General features: G+C 36.8%; 1 protein-coding gene and 1 non-coding gene across 2 annotated transcripts in view; both read left to right on the forward strand.

Annotated features, from left to right (window-relative positions):
• The window catches only part of LOC145664087 (ecdysteroid-regulated 16 kDa protein-like), a 72,049-nt gene that overhangs the window by 19,579 nt on the left and 26,831 nt on the right, over window positions 1-25,639 (forward strand). The gene's annotated exons all lie outside the window — the stretch shown is intronic.
• TRNAL-UAG (transfer RNA leucine (anticodon UAG)) lies at window positions 19,318-19,399 on the forward strand. The gene has a single exon. It is a non-coding gene; the product is annotated as a tRNA-Leu (tRNA).

Raw genomic sequence — 25,639 nt, forward strand, 5'->3', positions numbered from 1 at the left:
CCCTCCCATTAAACCTCAATGCCGATAATGCTAAACTTTGATGTGAACGATATAGAGGGTATCATACATAATTCATGTACTCAAAAGCTATGGATTTAACATTAATATCGTTCATTTTCGATTATTTTTACATGTTCCTATGTCTTCCATAATAGAACTAGAGGTGATACGGATTTCGATTCCCGTCAGGAGTCGTGTGGTTCGGGTTCCACGTTAAGTCGTAGATGCACGTCTTGTATAGAGTAGTAGCTGAAAGACACGCTGAACTCTATATCACCTCACCTCGTGAGATATTCTACGTTTGCATAATTTCTAAACCACTTTTCTTTCTTTCAATCTCTTCCTTCCTCTTAGGAACGCATAGGTTCAAACCCAAACATTCTTCACGGTTGGAGGACTCAAGGATACTGTACCTACTCTTATGGGACTAGGTAGTGAGTTGCGCAGTTTGAGTAGCACGCACGAATAAACCACGCTTACATTTATTATATATAAATAATAAAATCTCATATTAGGACTTACTCTGCACGTCAAACTTTTAACATATGCGACTTTTAAATTCTGTTCTTCTTCTGCTTTATTATTATTATTATTATTATTATTATTATTATTATTATTATTATTAATATTGCAATACCTATATGAAGCAATTATCTCGGCAAACTTGGTTAATACACACCATTCAGCAACCGGTAGTTGTAGAAATCAGGCATTTCCAACAGAACTTGTTAGCTTAATCGGTAGAGCGCTGAGCCATGGATTCAAAGGTTGCGAGTTCGAATCTAGTCTAAGTCAAAAGACTTTTTTCCTTATATAATTCTTGATATGGAAATGTTTCTCTCTTCACCTTTATCTCATAATTCTGAATAGGGATGTTTGGATGTGAAAGAAAAAGTATACTAGAATATAAGAAAAGAAAGGTAAATTAAATGATACCCTTTGCAATTTTTAACTATTTTTTCAACTATCTAGGACGTCTCTAAAAAGTTCAGACTTCTAGACCTTCTTTTCACTCTCTTATGTGTCCCTTAACTAATTTCTACAGTTACTTAGTGAATCACATATACATATATTACAGATGACGTATCTCTTTCTCTTCTCTCTACATCATGTCTGGAGATGAATGTTTTGACAATAGGTTACAAACACGATTTTAAAAAATAATACGATCTGCGATATCAGTGATACATATTGTGGTGTTTAACTTAACATATAAAACAATAAATAGAAAAACTGAGAATACGAATCTTTTCGTGCACTGATGCTTCAATAACAGTGCACTGATGTTTCAAATCTGTGTCTTTACTCCCTTCACCTATGTTAATTCCCTAGTCAAAATAAAAACTCTTCAAAATTAATCACAAATTCTTATACAACCATCCCTTCCTTGGAGTACTACGCGGTCACATACCCGTCACTGCGATGTAAAGGCACTTATGGCGACGAGGATACATAGCAACTACTATCCCATAATAATATCTTACATATCTTAAAAACATTCTTCTTCTGTTATTATTAAATTAACATTCTATGAAGTATAGTGCATATGTATGAGCACTTTCTGCCCAAGGTACAGGTAATTATTAACCTATCCAAAGTATTTTGTTATATAAAAATGTCGCCCGACAAATGGACTGAATATAAAAGTCATAAGTGAGTTTGGCTTTTATGTTCAAGAACCACTGGTCCGTTTACAATAGTGTTCTTAAATTACATATGTTCTTTATATTTTGATCGCATCTCGTATATATCTTCATTACATTTCATATATATATACACATTTATGACAAATCTTTAATTTAGTTAATACTTATTTTTACAATAAAGTTTCAACAAAAATTAATATAATGAAAACAATTGATGTGTTTAATCAATCAACTAACTCTTTCACTAGATGCATCCATTTTTCCTTTGTATACTGAGTAGGTTTCCACACCTTTAACTCATCTATATTACGAAGTCCAATTGACGTACCCATTTTAGCGTTCAACAATTCGAAAACTTTAGGATTTATTTCCTTAAAACATAAATAAGGACCTGAGAAAATGTCACAAAACTTGTAAATCTTCTTTAACAACATATTACTTTGTGGATGTTGTTTAACAAAAACTAAGTCATTGACCTTGATTAGATACTTTCCTTCTTGCAAAGACTCTACTTGAGAATTACGTTTCAAAAATTTGTTATGTTTATATAGGATATTCTTAAAGTCAGCTTTTACTGTATTATCTATAAAATCAAGACTGCTTTCGAGTGATTTAACACGTTCAGAAAACAATACATCGTCCTTTAAATCCACCAAATTTTGTGTGTTTTCCATCCGTTGATCATTTAATTTATCACTTTCTGCACTAACAGAAACATTATTCACTACAGGAGAAATATCATTATATTGACAAGCAAGATTATCTAATTTAGGAAGCAGTTTCTGAACTATTTCCTGAGGTATACCCGGTATAGTCAACGTTTGGTTTTTAAAATCAAGCATGACACGTAATTGAGATAATAAATCTAAACCCATAATTAATTTCTCGTTAAGTTCCTTTATTACCAGAATAGGGACTGATATTTCAAAATCTTGAATAGTTATTGTCACACGAGTAATTCCAGCTACTCTCTTTTTATGTTTACCGGTAAAATCAACTATGATAAGGTTCTCAGCCTTTTGTAGTTTAGGATTCGAATAATTACTAGTAATTGCTTTCCACAATGAATACGATAATAAAGAGGCATTTGCTCCTGTGTCAAGTAGAGCTTCAGTACTTAATCCATTGACTTTAATAGGTATTTTAGCTGTACTATAAGATTTTAAAAATACAAAATTTTCTTCAATATTAAAACCATCATTGACAGTATCATCTTCGAACCAACAATGATTTACAACAGGTATAAATTGGTACTGACATCTATTAATTGCTATTTCCGAATAATTATTTACAGAGACGTCGTGTGAAAGATCATTTTCATCATTAACATGAACATGTAGATTGGAAGATAAATATTCATAAGAATTATCACTTAAATTTCTAGGTAAATGTTCATGAGAATCTACAGCTGATATGGGTTTAACCCCTACCACATCAGCCGCAATTAGTTTAAATTCATACTGGTGTATGGTTCCAATAAAGAACATTGTACAGCACAATCATTATTATGTCCCCTATTACTGTTCTGTACAGAAATTACTTCAATACCTGGATCCTGATGCGAAGTGCCATCTCTTGATCTCCCATTACGTCTATCCACGTAGTTCGCTGTATTCCTGGAATTTCGCCATACATTCCGTCTATTTTTAAACCTATTTTGATTATATGATCTAACATATGGATTGCTACGATTAATTAGGTTAGGCGGATTCCCTACATAACTTTGCCTATTTTGCTCATTTTGATTGCTAGAATTTACTCGGCTTAGGTTATGTTCCGTATTATTCACACTTCGGATATTTAAATTCCGAACAGGCACAAAATGATCTGAATTATTCTTATTTTTACCCATTCCTGCTTGTTGATTCATAGCATGGTATTGAGTTTCATAGCATTGGACAAGCATCAATAAATGGTTGAAACTCATACACTCTGTGGAAAATAAGATCTGTTGTAACTTAAATGGAAGCAAATTTCGAATCGATGCTATTATTCTCGATTCCGATTGCAATGGATTAACAACCTTTAATTCGTTGTATGTATTTACAACAAACTCTACAACAGATTTATGCAATCGAGGATTGAAGTGTTGATTTCTGATGGTGGCATCTCTATTTGCCAGCAAAAAGTCATTTTCATAATTCGCGATCAATGCCGCTTTGAATTCCTCATATGTATTGATGTGATCACGTACTGCTTTAAACCATAATGAACAAGGTGGGAGTAATACATGAGGGATTAATTTCATATATTGTGATCTATCTATACACATAATATTGCACTCGTCCTGGAATTTCTCTAAGAAAGAAGTAGCATTCTCGTTACACTTACCACTGAATTTACTCATGGCTCGTATTTCACTCATCTTAACACTTAATTTTACCTTCCTTTTTTCATTCCATGTACCCATTGGGTGACAGTTCCTATTCATGACGTGATGTGTCGTTGCACCACCTATGTTTCGTCCATCTGTACTCTTCGGATGAATTTCTTCTAAAATGATATCCTCATCAGATACCGGCGAAGGTGGGTTCATCTCTGGTGAGTGTGGAAACTCAAAGCGATCATCACACAGGTTATTGTGGTAAGTGTTGTCCTTAACCTGTAACATTCTAATTTCTTCCTGTAACGTAACTAACAATTGTGTATTTGCACGTATATTGTTAGCATTACTGATGACCTGGATCTTTTGTTGTTGAACGGAAGATTCTGTTACTTCTAAATCCTTTTTTATATCACTGATTTCTTGGCTTTGGTGATTGTGCTTCTCCTGACAATCCTCGGATATTCTTTTTAACTTTTCCTCAAACTGTGAGGAGATATCATTCACCACCTGGACAATTGTCTGTTTCGTTTCGTCTGATTTCTGTTCTATCCGTCTACTTAATTCTTCATATTGCTTGTTAGATTCGTCGAACTTCTGTTCCATTCGTCTACTTAATTCTTCATATTGCTTGTTAGATTCTTCAGAGTTATGCTTCATCGTCTGCTTTAATTCTTCATATTGCTTGTTAGATTCTTCAGAGTTATGCTTCATCGTCTGCTTTAATTCTTCATATTGCTTGTTAGATTCTTCAGAGTTATGCTTCATCGTCTGCTTTAATTCAGTAGACATCTGCATCAATTGCTGCTGTAAGACTAGCAAGATTCGATCTTCTGATGATGTCATTTCTGGTGCTACATTATGTTCACCATTGTCACTATTATGGGATTCCTTTTCCATTGTTTCGTTGTCCATTTTTCTTACAATTATTCTACCACTTCTCAATACGGTCAAATTTGTATTCATTAACTAAATTGCAAAAGTAAATTCACTCCTACTATGCTTCGGGATGAGAATTTACAGTATATCCCGGGTGAGGTAAACCAAAATTTTTACAATTCCCGGTGTGAAGGCACCAAAATTTTTATAACGACTTACTAAGAGTAGTCGTCAACCTGGTTCGGCTAAGTAAGATATACAAATCTCGAGTGGTAATAATCTTTAATAATTATAGACTATTTATTCTCACCTTTTCTATCAGAATGATAACGTCGATAAACAGTGTTAAAAATGGTTTATTAGTTGATATACTTTATAATATATTTTCCTTAACACTGTCAAGCACACAAACTTGCTGACTCGGTATCCATAAACATGTACATAGCAACTACTATCCCATAATAATATCTTACATATCTTAAAAACATTCTTCTTCTGTTATTATTAAATTAACATTCTATGAAGTATAGTGCATATGTATGAGCACTTTCTGCCCAATGTACAGGTAATTATTAACCTATCCAAAGTATTTTGTTATAACAAATGCGACTTTTAATATCACCTTGTCCTTATTTGGATTATAATTTCAACTATCAAAATGAATGCAACAAGATACTGAATTAAAGTACTGAATAAGACCAACCTCACCAGACCTAAACCTACTTTTATAAATCCGAGTACGACTGTCTAAACTTCTCCACAATTTTCTTCTCAAAGTTAAATTGCCTGATTCCAACAGCCTGCCAGCAACAGCTGTATTATCGGACTGTTCTTGCTTCAAAAGTACAATGAATCTGTATAGGTTGGGATGACTTTTTGTCGACCTCCTATTAAACTTGGAATACTAAACCTCAGCACTATTTGTGCTTATTTCGCGGTTGTTATCAAATTGCTTTCATATTGACCTAAAACATTAATAAAAAATATAATTAGTACAAAGGTAAGGAGTCAAATGACAATCCAGTAAAATGTAAACTTTCAAATATCTCTGTATTTACGGATAAAACGTTGCATTCATTTCGTCAACATAGGTATCTACCAAGTAATCAAGGAAAATCCGTCTAGGAATGTCTTTAAGAGGAACAAGAAAAAGTGCATCTGCTCTTCTAACCCACTTCATCATATCATTACCAGATTTGTAATGTAACACCAACCTTTCTCTTGTAAGGCTACTTTTCTCTATATAGATTGGGTAAAATGAAACAAACAAATGTGTAATGTTTCTTTTTTAGCATTTATTGCCGTTTGTTCAAAGTCAGTCATAAATTCTTCCACACGAAACTGAAAGCAACCATCTTCAACTTCTTTCTTGATTTGCTGAAGCATGCGTGTGTACAATGGCTGACTTTTGTTTTGCAATAAGCAGAAGAAGAGTGGAAAAAATGTCCAAAATACTTCTTGTGCAATGTATCCCTAATTATGAACATAGACAAGGACAAATTTTAAACGTTCCATCCATCACTATCTTTTCTTTCATTTTATTTTACAGTAATTCCCTTTCCGTGTAACGTGGGTTCCTGTCACCACGGCATGGCGCGTCCTCAGGTTGCGGATCGAGGAGAAGGCCTCTAGATATAGAGGTTAGCTGCGAATATACTGAATAAGCAGTTGCGGACAGACGACTAGGAGTGGTCCTCCAGCTTGGGGGTTTGGGTAAGGCTAACACCCTCATCCTGTAAAAAAAAAAGGTACTTGTTCAGAAACATTCACAAAAGCCTCGGACAAGGACTGATAACTTGGCACGACATCAGCAAAAGAAAATGGACATGAGATTTGGAACATGGAATATTAGAAGTCTTTATAGGGCAGGCGCGTTAAAATCTGTAACGAGTGAGTTAGAGAAATACAGGATGGACTTAATAAGAGTTCAGGAAGTTAGGTGGGAAGGAAATGGATCTGAGAATTCCGGAAATTTTACGTTCTTTTACGGGGAAGGAAATAAAAATCACCAGTTAGGAACAGGGTTTTTCGTTCACAAACGAATATTACCAGCAATTAAACGGGTTGAATTTGTTACTGACAGACTTTCTTTTATTACTCTTAATGGACGGTGGTGTGATATTATTGTTTTAAATGTACATGCTCCAACTGAAGATAAGGGTGACGATATAAAAGATAGTTTTTACGAAGAAGTGGAACGGATATTTGACCAACTCCCGCGATACCATATGAAGATTCTATTAGGGGGTTTCAATGCGAAGGTAGGACGAGAGGATATTTTCAAACCGATTATAGGGAACGAAAGTAATGACAACGGTGTTAGACTCGGGGAACTTTGCAACATCCAAAAACCTAATCGTGAAGAGTACAAAATTCCCACATCGCGACGTTCATAAATACACTTGGACATCACCAGGCGGAAAAACACATAATCAAATTGATCACGTTTTAGTAGATAGAAGAAGGCAATCTAGCATAATTGACGTCCGGTCGTTTAGAGGGGCTGATTGTGACACTGATCACTACCTGGTAGCAGCGATAATACAGGAGAGATTATCGTTGAATAAAGGTAATGAAACTTCCAAAACTTTTAGAACAAAGAAACGGGATTTTTTGAAAGCTAAAATTAAGGAACTTGAAGATAATAGTAAAAATAAAAATATTCGGGACATGTATAAGGGGATCAGCGAATTTAAGAAAGGCTATCAACCTCGTGCTTATATATTAAAGAAATCTGACGGAACAGTTCTCACTGATACGGATAGCCTCTTAAATAGATGGAAAGATTTCTTTGACGATTTGCTGAACACGCAACCAAAAACTAATGTGCGTGGAGAAAAGGAGATACACACCGCAGAACCGTATATTCCAGAACCCAATCGAATAGAAGTGGAAGCCGCTATAAAGAAATTAAAGAAACACAAATCTCCGGGTGTAGATGAAATTCCGGCTGAGTTAATTTTAGCTGGAGGCGAAAAATTGTGGAACAAGATACACAAACTAATTCTCCTTATCTGGAACAAGGAAGAATTGCCACAAGAGTGGAAAGAGTCAATCATTGTTCCAATTCACAAGAAAGGCGACAAAACTGACTGTAATAATCATCGAGGCATTTCTCTTCTGTCAACATCCTATAAAATCCTTTCAAATATTCTGTTAGCAAGATTGACCCCATACGCAGATGAAATTATTGGAGATTATCAGTGCGGATTTAGACGAAATCGATCAACTATCGATCAAATATTTACCATTCGCCAAATACTCGAAAAGAAGTGGGAATACAATACCCCGGTACATCAACTATTTATTGATTTTAGAAAGGCTTACGACTCGGTTAGGAGAGAAACATTATACAACGTTCTTACAGAACTTGGAATACCGAGAAAGCTAATTAGATTAATTAAGATGTGTTTAATTGAATCCCAAAGTAAAGTCCGGTTAGGAAAATTTTTGTCCACGAGCTTCCACGTCGAAAATGGCCTGAAACAAGGAGATGCGTTGTCCCCATTATTATTTAACTTTGTGCTGGAATACGCCATAAGGAAAATCAAAGATAGCAACCAGGGCCTAGAGTTGAACGGCATTCACCAGGTTATGGCATATGCTGATGATGTAAATTTAATAGGGGATGATAGGAGAACAATAGAAATAAATGCAGAGATATTATTAAACGCTTGCAGGAACATGGGTTTAGAAGTAAATGCAGAGAAAACTAAATACATGGAAGTGCGTCGGGACCGTAATACGGAAAATTGTGGAGGCGTTAAAATATTAAATAATACTTTTGATAAAGTGGATACTTTCAAATATTTAGGATCAATATTAACAGAGGAAAATCATATTCACGAAGAAATTAAATGTCGACTAAAAGCAGGGAATTCGTGTTACTATTCGGTTCAAAATCTCTTGTCGTCGCGAATTCTGTCTAGGAATTTGAAGCTTAAAATATATAAAACGATAATCATGCCTATTGTTCTGTATGGTTGCGAAACATGGTCGCTTACTCTGAGGGAAGAACATAGACTGAAAGTATTTGAGAACAGGATCCTGAGAAGAATATTCGGAGCCAAGAGGAACGAGAATGGGGAATGGCGGAAGCTTCATAACGAGGAACTACATAGTTTATACGGTTTACCCAACATTGTTAGGGTCGTCAAGTCTAGGAGGCTTAGGTGGGCAGGTCATGTAGCTAGAATGGAAGAAAGTAGAAACGCTTTCAAAGTCTTGACTGGTAGACCCATAGGAAAACGACCATTAGGAAGACCTAGGTGCAGATGGGAGGATAATATTAAGATGGATCTCGCAGAGATAGGATTACAAAGTAGAAACTGGATCCAATTAGCTAAGGATAGAAGTCAGTGGATATCTTTTGTGAACGCGGCACTGAACCTCCGGGTTCCATAGGCCATAGAGTTAGTTAGTTAGTTAGTTAGTTAGTTAGTAATTCCCTTTTACTTTACCATGTGCTGATATACTAGACATTTTGACTTTCTCAATAAGTTATGAAATAATGTGTTTGTTACAATTTGTATATGTGATAACAATATTACGATGGAGTTCAATTTCTCAACATGTAATACAAATATCGGCGTACTTCTGGTGGAGTATAGATCTTCCTCAAATCTATGTGAAAAATAAAATCTATCATTCTGCGAAACAGGAACACACACTTTGGATTATTTTTCTGTTCTTCAAAACATGACAACGATGAGCGTGGAAAACAAGTTTGAACCCTTTTCTGCGAATTTAATAACCGACTGAAGGACCAAGCCCATACAAAGTATTGATCTGAAGAATTTTCAAATTCACTTTATTGCATAATAATTATGTTTGGATATGTATTTACATGCAAACAAACCTCCTGTTCAAAGTGTAGATAGAGGAAAGATAAGCCTATATCCGTACAAAGTAAATAAGGGAACTAAATATAAAAAAGATTAGACAAAATTGCAAATAAAAACATCTGAAAATTTAAAATTTCTTATACTAGCTCTTATCCAAATAAACCTTTTAATTAAAACGTAGAATTCAAAGCTCATCTGCATCTAATGGAAAACCAAACCCAGAAATTTTGTAAAAGAAATTAATCGTCATACGGGATGCTGTGCTACTGAATTTCATTTCCTCCTATTTAGGAATGATAGGAAAGGTAAAACAGATTAATTTGATGAAACACAAAGCCAAAATATTCATTTCAAGTCCTTGAAAACTAGCAGTTATTAGAAAAGATATTTTGATGCTATTCCTCCTGTCAAAAATTAAACTAACCAAGTATCCGCAAAAACTTAATTACTCTAATACAACTTTTGCTACTACGATAACACAACTAACTACCGGTAGTCTTCTAATTCTACTTCCTACTACTCTAATTCAGCTTGCTACTACGCTAATATAATTTCATACGCTCTAATACTATTTGCTGCTACTCTAATATAAATTGTTACTATTCTAATTCAACTTCCTAGTACTCTCTAATATAATTTGCTACATTCTAATATAGCTTGCTACCATGTGGAAGATTACAAGAAAGGATAAAGGCAGAAGAAGAGGGTCAGTGCATCATTTGTCTATTTGGTAGCCCCGCCCTACCCTTGAAGCTGTAAGAAATTTATTTTAACAAGAATATTTCCAGCCGGGAGGAACATTCGAGGCCAACTTACCATCATTGATGGTGTAAAAAGCTTTAACTGTTCTTTTCCACTCGAAAAAATGGACCCCATTCTTCTCCATAGCCCATTTCTAAGCCTTTGAGTTTCATCTTGATGCAAAATGTCCGCCATAGAAATCCTCGAAAAAAATGATGTAGTATCTCTGTCTTCATTTGCTTCTTTTGGTTTTTCACTTGCTCGCAAATGAACACACAAATATATTGGCAACAAAGTCATTTCATAACATCTGAACAAGCCCGTATCCACGGGATGCTGGGGGGGGGCGTTCCCCCTAAATTTTTAGTATACCCCTAAAATTTTCACTGTAGGCTTGTAAATGAACTACAGTGAAACCTCTCTAAAGCGGACAGCCATGGGGAATCAAAAATTGTCCGCTATAGAGAAGTGTCCGCCTTAGAGAGGTTTCAATATTTTATGACATAATTGAAGTAAACAAGGTAATACGCAATTAGAAAACAAATATTTTTGCCTGAATCATGTATTTACGAATATTACAAAAATGCTTGAATTATCCTCCGCCACCCAATACTCTATGTTCGAGGCACAACATGAAAATAAGATGATATAGTTCTCTGCTCTTTACACTTGCTACTACTTACTACATTTTCGGTATGTTGTTTTAATTTGTGACTTAATTGCATTCCAGTAGTGTCTTTTTTCAGACAATATGTATACCCGCGGGCCAAAAATACTAAACTTGTCTTCTGCTTGCTTACAGATTCTAGCGGAACAGTACCATAACGTGTCGTCCCAAATTGTGGGTAACTGTCAAACACTTTTCTGTCTATAACAGTTTGGGTGGTAGTGGATGCAAACAAAGGACATGAGAGTGTTGTTAAACAGAGACTTCGTCTGGGTTGCTGAGCAGCCAGTTGAGGAGGCAAAATGTCACAATGCTTCCTTGATGACACATGTATGAATTACTAAAAATGTATTTTTACTGCACTTTCCAACTTGTTTCTAGAGGAAGTGTCCGTAATACGGAGGTAAATAATACCTATAAAAGACAGGAGAGACTGTCCGTGTCCGTACTAGAGAGTGTCCGCTTTAGAGAGGTTTATCAATATGTTTTTTCCTATTACAGTGTTTGGGGATTACAAAATATGTCCGTTACGGGAGGTGTCCGCTTTATAGAGGTGTCCGTTGGTAGAGGTTTCACTGTATAATATGGCGATAAATTATAATATCGTTGGATCGGGCTCCCCCCTAACTTCTACCGGACTCCCACTACATTTTTGGGCTTGCTACCTGAATGAGCTGTCAGTGACTCTCTTAGGAATGCTAAAGTTGCTTCATTAAAGAAAAGACTGTTGCAGTATATTCGAACCAACTCCTCCGCAACCAGAAGTAAATTGAAAGGAACGGGGACCACTTGCAGCATCTCGTATGACAAATATTACGAAAACTTTATTGTAATTACAGTAATATTACAGTTGGTTCAGTATGGAGTGCTATCTCTTGACCCTACCCTGTATGTACTGTACAAGGATAACATATTTTAATAACCAAGGTCAATTCCAGGGGAAGAGGGTGTTACAGATCAGAACCATGATGTAAGCCAGTGATGTGCAAACTACGGCCTGCGAGCCAAATGTGGCGTCTTGATATATTATATCCACTCCATGACATGATTTCTAACTTGACAAGTGGAAAGGAGAACAGAGTTGCTTCGAAAATAGTTTTATTAGAAAAAGACTGACAGATGGTATTTAACTTCACTTCTAAGAATCAGTGCATTCCAGTTCTAACCAGACTATGAGAAACTTCATTAATTAATAGAGCTTAGTATTTAGAAGAATTTTGTAAAATGTACAATTGTTTTTTTCAATAAATCATATTTCCCCGTCTATAATATTTCTTTTTTCTTTGGCCCTCTTCTCAAAAAGTTTGTATTACTGATGTAAGCAGTAAAGACGCTAGAGGGGACAAGGTGGTGGGCGCCCCAGTGACGTCTTCCCCCACGACGTATTGTAATGTAGTTCACATCATATAAAACTACTGTTTTCATTATACAAATATTAAAGAAAAGCTACCCCAAAAATATCTCTACCCCTTCGCTTACCCTCTAAGATATTAGAGATGGAGTCGTCGCTGGGCGTAAGTAAAGAATAACAAATACAAACTTTGACCTCTTGTGCGAGAAATACTGCGGACGCCCCTGGTTGCACGTCAATCATCTATGATAACACTTTTGCCATCATCTTATTTTATAATAATAAGGAAATGTGTTAAACGTATTAGATACGTACAGAATGAATCTTACTGTGTAGCTCTCAAGGTTCGCAGATCTCAGGGTTATTGAACTTATAATTATTCTGCGCGCTCTCGAAGGATGGCATCAACATTGCGTGTTCTCATAGGAAACAACTTAGACTGAGTCAAGTAAAGAGAAAGAAATCCTTATCTAAGCAAATTAGCTTAACTCAAGGCAAACGCCAGTCTGCAGCAAAGGTGGCCATTTTCCACTGGGCTCGCTCGGGCTCGCGCTCACTTCTCTCAACTGAGCTCGCACTCACTCGGGCTCGCGCTCATCTCTCTGGACTGGGCTCGCACTCACTCGCGCTCGCGCTCACCTGTCTCAGCTGGGCTCGCACTCACTCGGGCTCGCGCTCATCTCTCTGGACTGGGCTCGTGCTCACTCGCGCTCGCGCTCACCTGTCTCAGCTGGGCTCGCACTCACTCGGGCTCGCGCTCATCTCTCTGGACTGGGCTCGCGCTCACTCGCGCTCGCGCTCACCAGTCTCAACTGGACTCGCGATCACTAGCGCTCGCGATCACTTCTCCCAACTGGGCTCGCGCTCACTCGCGCTCGCACTCACTAATCTTATCTGGGCTCGCACTCACTCGGGCTCGCGCTCATCTCTCTCGACTGAGCTCGCACTCACTCGGGCTCGCGCTCATGTCTCTCGACTGGGCTCGCACTCACTCGCGCTCGCGATCACTTCTGTCCACTGGGCTTGCACTCACCCGGGCTCGCACTCACTCGCGCTCGCGATCACTTCTCCCAACTAGGCTTGCGCTCACCCGGGCTCACGCTCACTTGCCTCAATTGGGCTCGCGGGTATATGATGGGTATAAAGAGGTATTAAAATCTAGACTTTGACTAGCAGTAGGCCTAATTCAGTAGAAAATAGAGCTATTAATGCTATATATCAGTTGTCAGATATAAAAATAAAATAATAAAGATGTTGCAGAGTTTAATGTATTAAACGTGGGCGGACCTTGAGGAACTTGAAATAAAATGCTCCAGATATTTAAATCTGGGCTTTGACTACTAGTAGGCCTAGTTCCTCAATAGAAAATAGGCTATATGACTAACGTCATATAGGAGTTATCAGACATCAGAATAAAATATTAAGAGTGTTGCAGACTTCAAGTCTTAAGGCTGTCATCACACTTGCAGACCAATACTCATTAAATGAATCTCTTTCTTATTTACTAAGATCAAAACAACTTATGAACAAAAAAAAAAAAAAAAAAAAGCTTAGTGTTAGTAAATACGAAAGAAACTTGTTTGAGTGTTTATCTGCAAGCACGACGGCAGCATTAAGAAGCAAAGCCTATCTGAGTATGATGATTTCGTAAAATTTAAAAAAAAAAAAAAAATCACCAGTCCTGTTAGCAAGACAATTCTATTATGTAAGTACTCATGCCTTATCATGAAATTATTTTAATGCAGTTGATGAATTGTCAGGCTTATAAGAAAAATTTGGTTCGAAAATTTCCAGGGCCAAAATTAGGCTTACTGTCGCCCATGCTTCACACATTAAACTTGCAACATCCCTATTTTATTCTGATATCTGATAACTGCTATACGACATTAGTAGCTCTACTTTGTACCGAGTTATTTGGCCTATTTGTAATTGTAGTCAAAAGCTAGATTTTAATATCCAGGGCATTTTATTACAAGTTCCTCAAGGTCTGCCCACGTTTAATACAACGCAACTCCGCAACGTCCTTATTATTATTATTATTTTTTTAATACCTGATAGATAAGTCATATAAGATAGTAGCTCCATTTTCTGCTTAGGAAGTAACTAACACCTGAATTTCAATATTCGGTGAATTTTATTACAAGTCCTTCAAGGAAGCTTATGTTTGCTATCGGTGAGCTTTTGTCCATCACTGTAATATGAGACTGTCGGTGAGCTTTTTGCCGGTGAGCTTATGTCCAACACCCACATTACGCATAGATATCTCTTGTTTTTAACTAACACAAAGATTCTTAGGTTTTAATTTTTTATTTATTTATATTTTTGTGAGAAGACAGCTTTAGAAGTAAAATTAGAAGTAGAAATTTAGGGAGACATTACAGGTATTCAACATTCGTGAAATTACAGAACTTATAATAACAAGAGCTAAACGTTTCCCGAAAATCTGCTAAACGTTTGGTAAAGGAAGTAACAGGATCTGATATCAGTGACTCTAAGTGTTTGTTAAAACCATTTTATAATAAAACAGCTACCTCTGCGGAAGCTAAAAGCAAACCAAAAGGTAAAAGGGAACTTTATCTGATCCCTTTATATCGGTTTGAATGTAACACAACGAAATTATAGTACTTCAGTGGGTATTGAAATGTCAATGGTCTCATAGGCTCCAGTAATACTTGCAGGAGTTCCGGCCTATCCTACAGGGATGTGCTAATCAAAGCACTAAAAATTAGAGATTTTTGAGAAATGTTGGTAGTGTATACCTCTAGAGCAATAACTTTTATATATAGAGAAAAGGAAAAGTAGAAAAATATTTTCTAAATTTTTTAAAATGTACTTTTAATCGGAGGGGGCTTGTAAGAGAAGTAACACCGATAAAAATTAAAAGACTTTTTGTTGCTTCAAACTAAAAGAAGAAAACTTCCCTACTATATTAATTGTTGTATACAACAATCAGGGCCGGACTTCAGCGGATTGGACCGATTATTCCCAGTTGGGTCCCGCGCTAGAGTGTAATCTACTATTCAGTGCCGTCTTAGCAGCATAATGTTCCCCTGTGGAAACCAGCGTGGCTCCTATGACTAAATTCTGGAAGTAATACATGCAATTAATACATTCTGCTCGCGGGTCCCTCTGCCAAGTGATCATTAGACTGTTAGATGGCTCTGTTACTCTTGGCTTGTGAAATACAATAACATATTGTAATACATGTACATCCATGAACATAAACAAGGGAGCGTATAGCCTGTTGGCCTCTATCTAGAATTTCAGGGAGTGAATAGTTTGTATTAACAAACAAGCAATATTTTCTAAAGTTAATTCTGGAGTAGTTTATTTCTTTACGTTTCCAACTTCCGATGAAAAAATAGGCCCATTAAGAGATATGACACCTCAATGAATACCAGGATGATATAGTCTTAATTAGATTTCTTTACTTGTTTTTCTGGAACCGGGAGTCCCACAATAGTGTTCCCATTCGGGTCTGCATCTTCTAAGTCCATTAGATTACTTTTTCCCCTTACCTTGAAGCAAGAAAACTTTAATTTTTTAACTTTGTGACTTCCCTCAGGAGCAACCACTACTTTTAATTATGTATTTGAAAGGATATTGTCCTGCTAAAATTAAATATGAATATTTCTTAATTTAGGCCAAGTTTAAGAGTATTAAAACTGAAAATTTGAAAGTATGCGTTGATTATAGCCTGTATTTTGTTAAAACAACACCAAAGAAAATTAGAAGTTAATGAAAGCTCAATAAAGATGTTTATGAATGAAATTTACGTCATAACATCAGTTTGAGTCCAGCAAGGGTATCTTTTTTGCGTTGGCCTTTTCATGGGAATGCACTTCTCAAATATGTCATAAATTACTTTATAGAATTCTTCTACTGCTTTATTTGGATCCGTATATTCGTTTAGATATTGCCAATCTATTCTCGCTAACTCATTATAGAGATTATCATAATTTCCTTTCTTAAAATTGAAACCAAATATGTTTCTTTTGTTTTTTTATTCTAGATGATTTAACATGCGGAAAGCTTATACAAATAGATGGGTGGTAATTATCTTCTTTAATTAATGGGCGTGGTTCTCTTATTACTGTTACATTGGAAAGATTACTTATTACTAAATCTAATGTTCTCCCTAAGCTATTTGTAACATTATTGAGTGATTCCATGTCATGATATAACATAAAATGATAGAGACTTTGGGATTTACTCGTTGACTGCAGAAAATCAAAGTTTGTTCCAGTTATTTCAGGCAAATTCATATCACCTACAAGGAGAATAGTGCTACCTATCGTACAATTACTTTCGATAAAATGAAAAAAATATTCGTATAATGATAGATGTGAGTTTGGTTCAAAATACACAACACAGATATAAAGCGGTTTGTAATTAACCATAGTTTTCACTAGAATGCCTTCTGGGTTCTGGTCAGTAATAGTCACTTGACTCACTTCTAGGTTCTGTACTGCCAGCAACACCCCACCCCCCCTTGCTTTACCACTTGTATTATAGTCCCTATCTTTACGATACACTAGGTATCTGTTATCGAAACACTCTGAATCAAAATAATCACAAGACAACCAGGTCTCTGTTATTGCTACGATATCATAATTGTTCAATGAAATGTTGCTGGAAAACTCACATGCTTTGTCCCTAAATGATCTCGCATTCATATAATACATTAGAAAATTATCATTTTTTGCGTTATCTACAACACACTTGCTGTCATTATTACATAACACATCACTGCACTCACTTTGAGAAGTCTTACCTTGTTGAAGGTCATTCTCCCTTGTTTGTCAAGGGATGCTTCTTCCTCCAGGGCGTGGTTGACCTCTGCCCCTTCGAGCTGCATTCATTGTTTGTCTCAAAGCTGGAAACTCTTCATCACTCACCCCCACAGGCTCTGCAGGTGATCACACACTACAAGAAGCACCTGCAACTGCTAAATTTTTTGAAGCGTCTCCATTGTTCACACTCACTGAACACACACCAACTGTATCACTTAGATTTTTGTCATCTGTGTTTCGTAGGTCCTCGATAGTATAAGATTTCCCATCAATATACAACTTATCGAATTGCATTCGCACCCTTTGTCCGCGTGCCTTGGCTTGAACCCGGTATTCATTGAGCTCTCTTCTAATGGCTCTAACACTATAGGAAAAATCCTGACTTATACGCACAGGTGTCCCCTTGGCACGATATGCATTTTTCAGCATGGCCTCTTTCCTTTTGTAGTATGCAAATTTAACAATGATCGGTCTATTTTTGCCCTTACCCATTCTGTGAGCTCGGTCTATATCAAGCGGGTTCAGTTCAATTTGGAGTCTGTTTTTAATAAAAGTCAAACAACATCAAAATCGAGTTGTAACCAGGGGTAAAAATTGATCTGAAAAGGTTGAGGAACGCATGACGTCATGTCATCCCTTGTGTCTATCTTTGTCCACTATATTTTTTAGGAAGTGGAGGGACGCCATAGATATTTTTGGAAGTGGGAGCAATAGGCCCATTAAGAGATATGAGCTACCCCGTGTTTTCCTTCACTTTTAACTCTGGTTGTAACAACCGACACGCCATCGTTTCAGGGTACGGTAGCTTTCGAAAAAAGACTTTAATGAAAGGAGGTGTGTGTGTGTATTATTTTATTTTTTTTTATGTTGAATTGTTATCTTTCTTTTTTTAATAGCCCATTGACTTATATGAGGAAGTATTTTTCTTTTAAATAGACGAGATTTTACTCATTCAATTTTAATAATTTCTTCTTCTGACCTATTTAAGGGTTCCTTGCTTTAAAAATATTCAATGTTATATTGTTTTAGTTTTTATTTATATATATATTAAAATTACATAATACAGTGGTTAAATTTCGCATAGAATACATTTAAAGATCTCAAGAAGAAGTAGTCAGTAAAATTAACTGGCTTAAATTCTTTGTTTCCTCATATAAATTAATGGGCTGAATAACCATTATGATGCAAGTTATCAACATTCTTAAGAGCTACTCTTGTTTATTGGGATTTAAAGAAGCTATAATTAAATAATACATAATTATTTCGCTCGACTTTTCTATGAACGCACAGCTTCATTAGTTGTTAGTAAATAAATTTCCTACTTCGCAAGGTCAAGTAGTTTCCTTATTCTATGATCTCGCACACACACACACACACACACACACAAAGCTTGGGTCATGTAAGTTGTTAATAAAATAACAAAAACAAATACCTGCCTCAAATACCATCCTCTCATAATAGCCATGAAAAAGTCGGTTCTCTATCGAAAGGTGTTTGAAGTTCTCTGGACAATAAAATGACAGCTCAGACGGTCTGAGCTGTCCAGACCTCAAGAATGTGATTTTTCATTTTGTAAAGTTAAAGATTCTTCCTTTACAATTCTGCACATGGAATAAATTTCCTATTTTTTGACTCTAAAGCAAATCAGTCCACGTGAGTGTGAAGTGAGCGCGGGCTCGCACTCAACTGAGCTCGCACTCACTCGGGCTCGCGCTCATCTCTCTGGACTGGGCTCGCACTCACTCGCGCTCGTGCTCATCTCTCTCGACTGGGCTCGCACTCACTCGCGCTCGCGATCACTTCTCCCAACTGGGCTCGCGATCACTTCTCTGAACTGGGCTCGCGATCACTCGGGCTCGCGCTCACTAATCTCAAGTGGGCTCGGGCTCACTCGGGCTCGCGCTCACTTATTTCATTGGGGCTCGGGCTCACTCGGGCTCGCGCTCACTTATTTCATTGGGGCTCGGGCTCACTTGGGCTCGCGCTCAATTATTGAGCCCGAGCCCGGTTGAGCGTGAGTGCCGAGCTCACGAGCGTCGGGCTCGCGAGTTTGGACACCTATGGTCTGCAGCAGGTAGCGTGGCCGAGCGGTCTAAGGCGCTGGTTTTAGGCACCAGTCTCTTCGGAGGCGTGGGTTCGAATCCCACCGCTGCCATATATTTTTAAGCCAGTATGTGGAAAGGACACTATCACAGTATATAGAATTAATATTTTTCTAAACGCAAGATCAACTTTTTTCTAACGGAGTCAACAGGTTTTATATCACTAGCTGTTCGTGTGTTAAACAATTATTAAAACAATAAAAGTTACTAACTACAGACAGCGTTTTCTTTGCAGGAATAGAAACATGGACTAATTAGAAAATTTGTAAAAAAAAAAAAATAAATAAATAAAAAAAATAAAAAATAAAGATACGTTAAGTGAAAACTTTTGCCGTTTAATTCTGTCCCCTTTTTTGCGTGAAGGCGTGTATCTCAAATGTCAATAAGCTTTCTAATCGCATCTCCGGTCGTTACAAAAAAAAAAAAAAATCTATTTCTGTTTGTAAGGCTTTATATAGGTTTCAAAGGCTTTACCCATAGGTAAATTTAACTGAAACAAAATCACATAATCTCCGGAACAATCGAAGCGACATTACAAGCTTGGTGTAAAGCACCGATTCCCTTTTTTTTTTTTTTTTTTTAAACTGGCATCGCACGGTCCATGACTTCGCGATGCATTTGCACGTTAGTTAGGTACTTTGCTATTGATTAATATATCTCAAACTCAAGGACATTAATTTATTATGCAAGGCTTCGTATGACACATTCGTAACAGGAAAATGTATCGTATACAGCAGTGGTTCCCAAGAGGTGTGTGGCGAAAGTTTAATATTTAGAAATCATGATGTAATATTTAGTAATTAGTTAAAATGAATTTTGAGACAGACTGTGCCTACAGCGATAGCAACAATGCTCAATATTACATACAGTCCTACTTTATAGAGAAAAAGCAAGTAGGTGTGTCATGACGTCGTAGGCGTTCCGTAAAATTTGTCAGACACAGGTCTCGTGTACAGCATACAATTTATTGGGACTGCGTCACACACATCTGTTTGAAATCGATATTCTAAAATATCATACCCACTATTAGGAATAGCAAGTGTAAAAAGTCAGAGGAAAGAGTTCTTTGAATATCAATCAACAAAGCTTTATTGTTAAAATTTTTTATGACGCAGTGGCGTAGCTAGAAAATATCATGAGGTGGGCTAATTACATTGGTGAAAATGATGTTTTCTAAAACAAAAGGAGTAAATGTTGAGCTTGATGTAGTTCGTTTTCCTGCAGTAAAAAATGTAATCAGATCATTCCATGAGGCAAGATTTTGTCGTGATAGCCATTTTTCTCGTCCTTATACGCGAAATGGATTGTATTTTCTTGAAACATGCATGTGTTTCAAACATATTATAGTTTAACACCATATTATAGTTCATTTGCAAGCCTACCGTGAAAATTTTAGGGGGCCGGTAAAAATTTAGGAGGAGCCCGGCCCCCCTAGATTTCCCCTGGATACGGGCCTGCGTAGAAGCATGATTTATATGTCAGATTTTTGTGGATGAATGAAGCTTTCATTTGGTAGGGAGTTTGTCGTCATCGATCCTAAATTAAGTGTGTGTGTGTGTGTATAGGGGGGTAATTGAATTTCGGTAAAATATTCTCTAAATTGTATATTTTCAATTGCGCAATTCTCTCCCCCAACACACTTGCTATACCTTAACAACGCCCACCAATTGTATAAAATTAGACAGCTTAGGGACACATACTATGTCATATAGGTATTCGGTTTGCACCCTTGTACAGTACAGAACTGATGACAAAAACTGATGACGAGAACTGATGAAAAAGGGGGAACTGATGACAAAAAAATTTTTAGCGTAGGCTTGACAACACTGTAAATGTAAATCTAAGTTAGATATCCAGTGGCGATCGTGCAGTAATCCCGTCATGTTTTGTATCTGTATGCGAGAACACGGTGGCTAAGTGGTACAGCACTAAGCTCTGGTGCGTGGGGTCCCTGGTTCGATCTCCGCTCCAATAAGTTTGTGGTGGATAGGATCGTGTCCATGAATACTCCTGCTTCCTCCCACACTCTAATCCCAATCCCACCAATTTTTCCATCATCATTCTCTTGCCCCGATCTTCCGTCTTCCTTAGTGTAACGCTTATAATTATGGGACGTTGAACCGAAAGATTTCATTTCACTTCTGCATAAGTGAAGTGCTTTATATTTCGTTTCTCGTGTTGTGAGAAAACTTGCATAATGCAACTCAGGTCTAAGTTTTCGATCATACGGACAGTTTCTGCTACATATGTAGTAAACTAACCTTTAAATCTCACGGGGAAAATTTTAAGCCACTTATTAAAAAGTATTACGACCTTTACTTTGGCTCTAAAGGTGGTAATTTAGATAAAGTATTGGGTCCGTCATGAGTGTAGCTTCTTACAGGGTGCATATGCCATTTTTAATTATCATCAACTGACGGGAAACAAAATACCATTTCATTGATTGCTATTTTTGTTATACTAACAAACACTAAAGGAATCACATCTGAAAGTAAACATACTGTTACATATCCAAATTTGCTATCTGCAATGATGTCTGTATTACATAATGACGAGTATCATGTGCCAAACTGTCCGATTTTGGACCGATGACTCCGACTCCGATATAGTGCATACTGTGGAAGAAAAGGAAAATAGATGTGATCATATATTCGACGCCTTTTCACCAGAACCCATCTACTAAGTCAAGCAGATCTCAGTGCTCTTGTTCGAGATTTACAGTTGTCTAAACAACAAGCCGAACTTTAAGATTCGAGGCTCAAAAGTTGGAATCTACGTGTTACACGAAGATACAAAAACATACATCCCACATAGCACACTACATCCCTGGGATGTCCCATTTTGATCCCAATCATCCCATTCGGTTCCCGAGATTATCTAGACAATGAGAAGACATCCCATGGACGTCCTGCATGGGACGTCCTGAAGGATTCCCATGTAGGATGTCCACGGGACGTCCCAGATGGGACAGGAGGTCCGAGGGAAAACCAATAGACATACCTTCGTGGTCCCGGGATATTAGCGGACATCTGGATCTCCCGCGGAAATCCTGTGGATGTCCCGGGAGCACATTTGGATAATCCCGGGATGTCCCGTCGTCCATTGCGGGCTCAGTTTCGGACATCCCGTGGACGTACTTGTGCTATGTGGGATGTATCGTAGTCACGATAGTGATTTCAAAGACTATTTCTTGACAGAGGATGGTGTAGTGTTTTGCATAATTATAGTGCAATTCTGGAGGCTCATGAACATGAATACCATCCGCATGAATGGCGATTATTCATAGACTCCTCGAAAATTTGATTGAAGGGTGTGTTTGCGCATAATAGCAATGAATTACCATCAATACCTGTGGCCTATGCATCTGACATGAAAGATACATATGAAAATATGAAATTGCTGTTAGATAAACTCCAATAACTGGAATATCTGTGGAACCGTAAACTGAAGTTACTTGGGAAATCCGGGGCTATTTGGAAAACTGACACTTTTTGTGTTATATGGGATAACAATAAGAGAACTATGAGAGATGTGTCGTTTTCTTCCAGATCAATGAAAAGTAGGCACCTAAAAGAAACAATATGGATGGTCATAAGTGCTGTGTCTTATTTATAGACTGATCTACAAATTCTCACAGCAATTGATACTTTTTTTTTGTGTGTTTTTTGAATTTCCTGTAAATTGTCCCTGTTTCCGCAATGAAAAGTAATTTTTCCGGGTTGTGCTATATATAATTGCTTTGAGAAATTTCCTAATAAGACGAATTCGTTTTACATTTCTATTTCCTTTCTGAGACAATCTGTGGCCATTTTTCTTAAATTTCCTTCCGTTTTTCTAGTAAAAATGATTATATTGATCAGGGAATAGACAAGGATGACATAATTGAAGTTTTACCTAAACCTACCTACAACCGCAGAGAACAAGTTGTTTTTCCACATGACTCTGCAACAAAGAATTCCAATATGTTAAGTTTTGTCCTTATTGTGCTGAGTTACATTATTATTATTATAACAGTACCATGTGATATTTTTGCAAAGAGTTAAAGTAAATATAAACTTATAAAAATGGTACCAGGTAATTTTGTAAACCAATGTAAGGCAATTGCTGATCTGATACATACATAAATTTCATAAAATTATGTAGGGCATGTTTTAGTGTCTTAAAGAAGTCCCAAGAGCTTATGCATGTATTGGTATTTGCCAAAATTTTCCTTGCATTGTTTGAAACACTATTGTTTATAAAAGCATATTGCAAAAACATGTTTTACTGGTTCTGTAGGCCTTCAGGAAGACAAGCTTACCACTGTAGCTAGTTTAGATTGGTTCAACAAGTTTTTGTGTTTAACTAAAAAGTTGTGCAAAAAAGTACGGTATCTTTTTCATTTAAAACAGCCTAGGAACACATTATTATGAAAAAAGCATAGGCATGTTGCATATCAATCTTCTCAGAAGAGTGTGATCTTGCAAGGGGTTCTTTTCAAATAGTCCCACCTTTCATACAGCTCTTACTACTATGAAAAGACATATATTTTCCAAGTAGCCCCGCTTTTGGGGCTACTTGGAAACAGTACATTTTGGCTTCTGGGAGGCTTCAGTCTCAGTAAAATTTTGTTATGACTGCAGGAAAAGCTAACATGGACTAAGCTCTAGAAACATCACAAGAAGAAGAAAAATTAATTGCAATAAGTAAAAAGGGGTAATATGAAAAAACAACTTTCCAAGTAACCCCAGTTTACGGTAATTTAAAGGTCATAGCTTTACTGCTTGGTTTGCAACTTGGATACATCAAATTCTGTTGTTTCTGATGTGAATGGAACAGCACAGATGGGAAGGTTTGCTATGTTAAGAAGCAAGGCCTAAGCCCTAACTCTTACTCATGGGAGAAAAATCTGTCTCACAGTCCATTGATGAATCTCGAACAAGTTTACTTACTACTTCTGCATATCAAATCGGGGTCCTCATGAAGAATTTTGAAAAAGTACTTGATTAAAAAAAAATATTCTGCAGTCATGTATATAAAATATAAATTTCCCAAGGTTAGCGATACAAAGCTGAAGAAATGAATATTGGGCTACAAATCATATCTTTGAATTATGACAATTTCGCAGAACTTGAATAATGGAATGATGATGGGTGTTCCCTTCAGAACAAGTTTTGAGCTTCTAAGTTTGAGGCCATCAGTTTGAAGTGGAAACACTTGTTTTTCTATCAGATAATAAAACCTCCTGACACCATCTGGAAAATGAATAATGAGGAAAAATACAATTGGTCTCTTCAATGTTTTGGTTTAATGTAAGACATGGTTGTCTTACTACCATAATTTATGAGTCAACATTTAATATCATCATTCTGATACCAGCAAGTCTTTTCCGTTTGGTTAGCTTTGTTCATTTTAAGAATTTACCCTAGCATCTAATTGCAAGACAGAGAGAAACTGATTTCAGATGTCGGCAGGCCGGTAACCAGCCCAAAAATGTAGAGGGTGCGGTAGAAGTTAGAGGGGAGGGGGCGATCCAACCATATTATAGTTCATCACCATATTATAGTTAATTTGAAACCCTGCTGTGAAAATTTTCGGGGACCAGCAAAAATTTAGCCCCCTCCCTTAGACCCCCGTAGATACAGGCCTAGATGTCGGTTCAGTGACCTCCATTATTAATTAAAATCTAGTGACGCTAAAGCTAATTAGAGTCCTGTTTTTTCATTAAGGATTCACGATCGCGCTGTCACAGAACAATGAATACAGTTAATGAAAATCTATTTCAAATCCATTTCAGTGACTCCATTTACTGGGAAGTTTTATTCATGTCTTGTGACTGTAACGCTGACATACATAAAGATACAAGTGTGAAACCGTGAAGAGGGGACTCTAGGTTACCCAAATTATATAGTTCTTGCACTCTTGCACTGTTCTGATGATATTTATCCAAAGAAGCACAACTTACCGAAGCATCTACCTCACTAGAAAATGATTTCTAGTTAATTATAATTGAAAAAGTGGGTTCCAAAAGAGCCTGTCAATTTTTGTCAATTTTGAGATGCTAGTTTTGTTAAGTTCCATTTTAGTACCTCCGTATACTGAACTGGGTTCCATGCCAAAACTCCATAAATCAAATTAATTGTAGGCCAAAAAAAAAAAAAAAAAAAAAAAAAAGCGTTGTTTTCCAAAATGTCCTTAGTCAACAGTTATTTTCTGACTCACGTCTAAAAACATTTATAAAACTCTTGCTATAGATAATTTCACCGTTATCTTACGAAAAATAGGACTAGCTCAGGAGAGTAATGCTCCCGGGA

Source organism: Thermobia domestica, chromosome 11, assembly GCF_964235325.1.
Source record: "Thermobia domestica chromosome 11, izTheDome1.hap1.1, whole genome shotgun sequence".
Classification (NCBI taxonomy): domain Eukaryota; kingdom Metazoa; phylum Arthropoda; class Insecta; order Zygentoma; family Lepismatidae; genus Thermobia; species Thermobia domestica.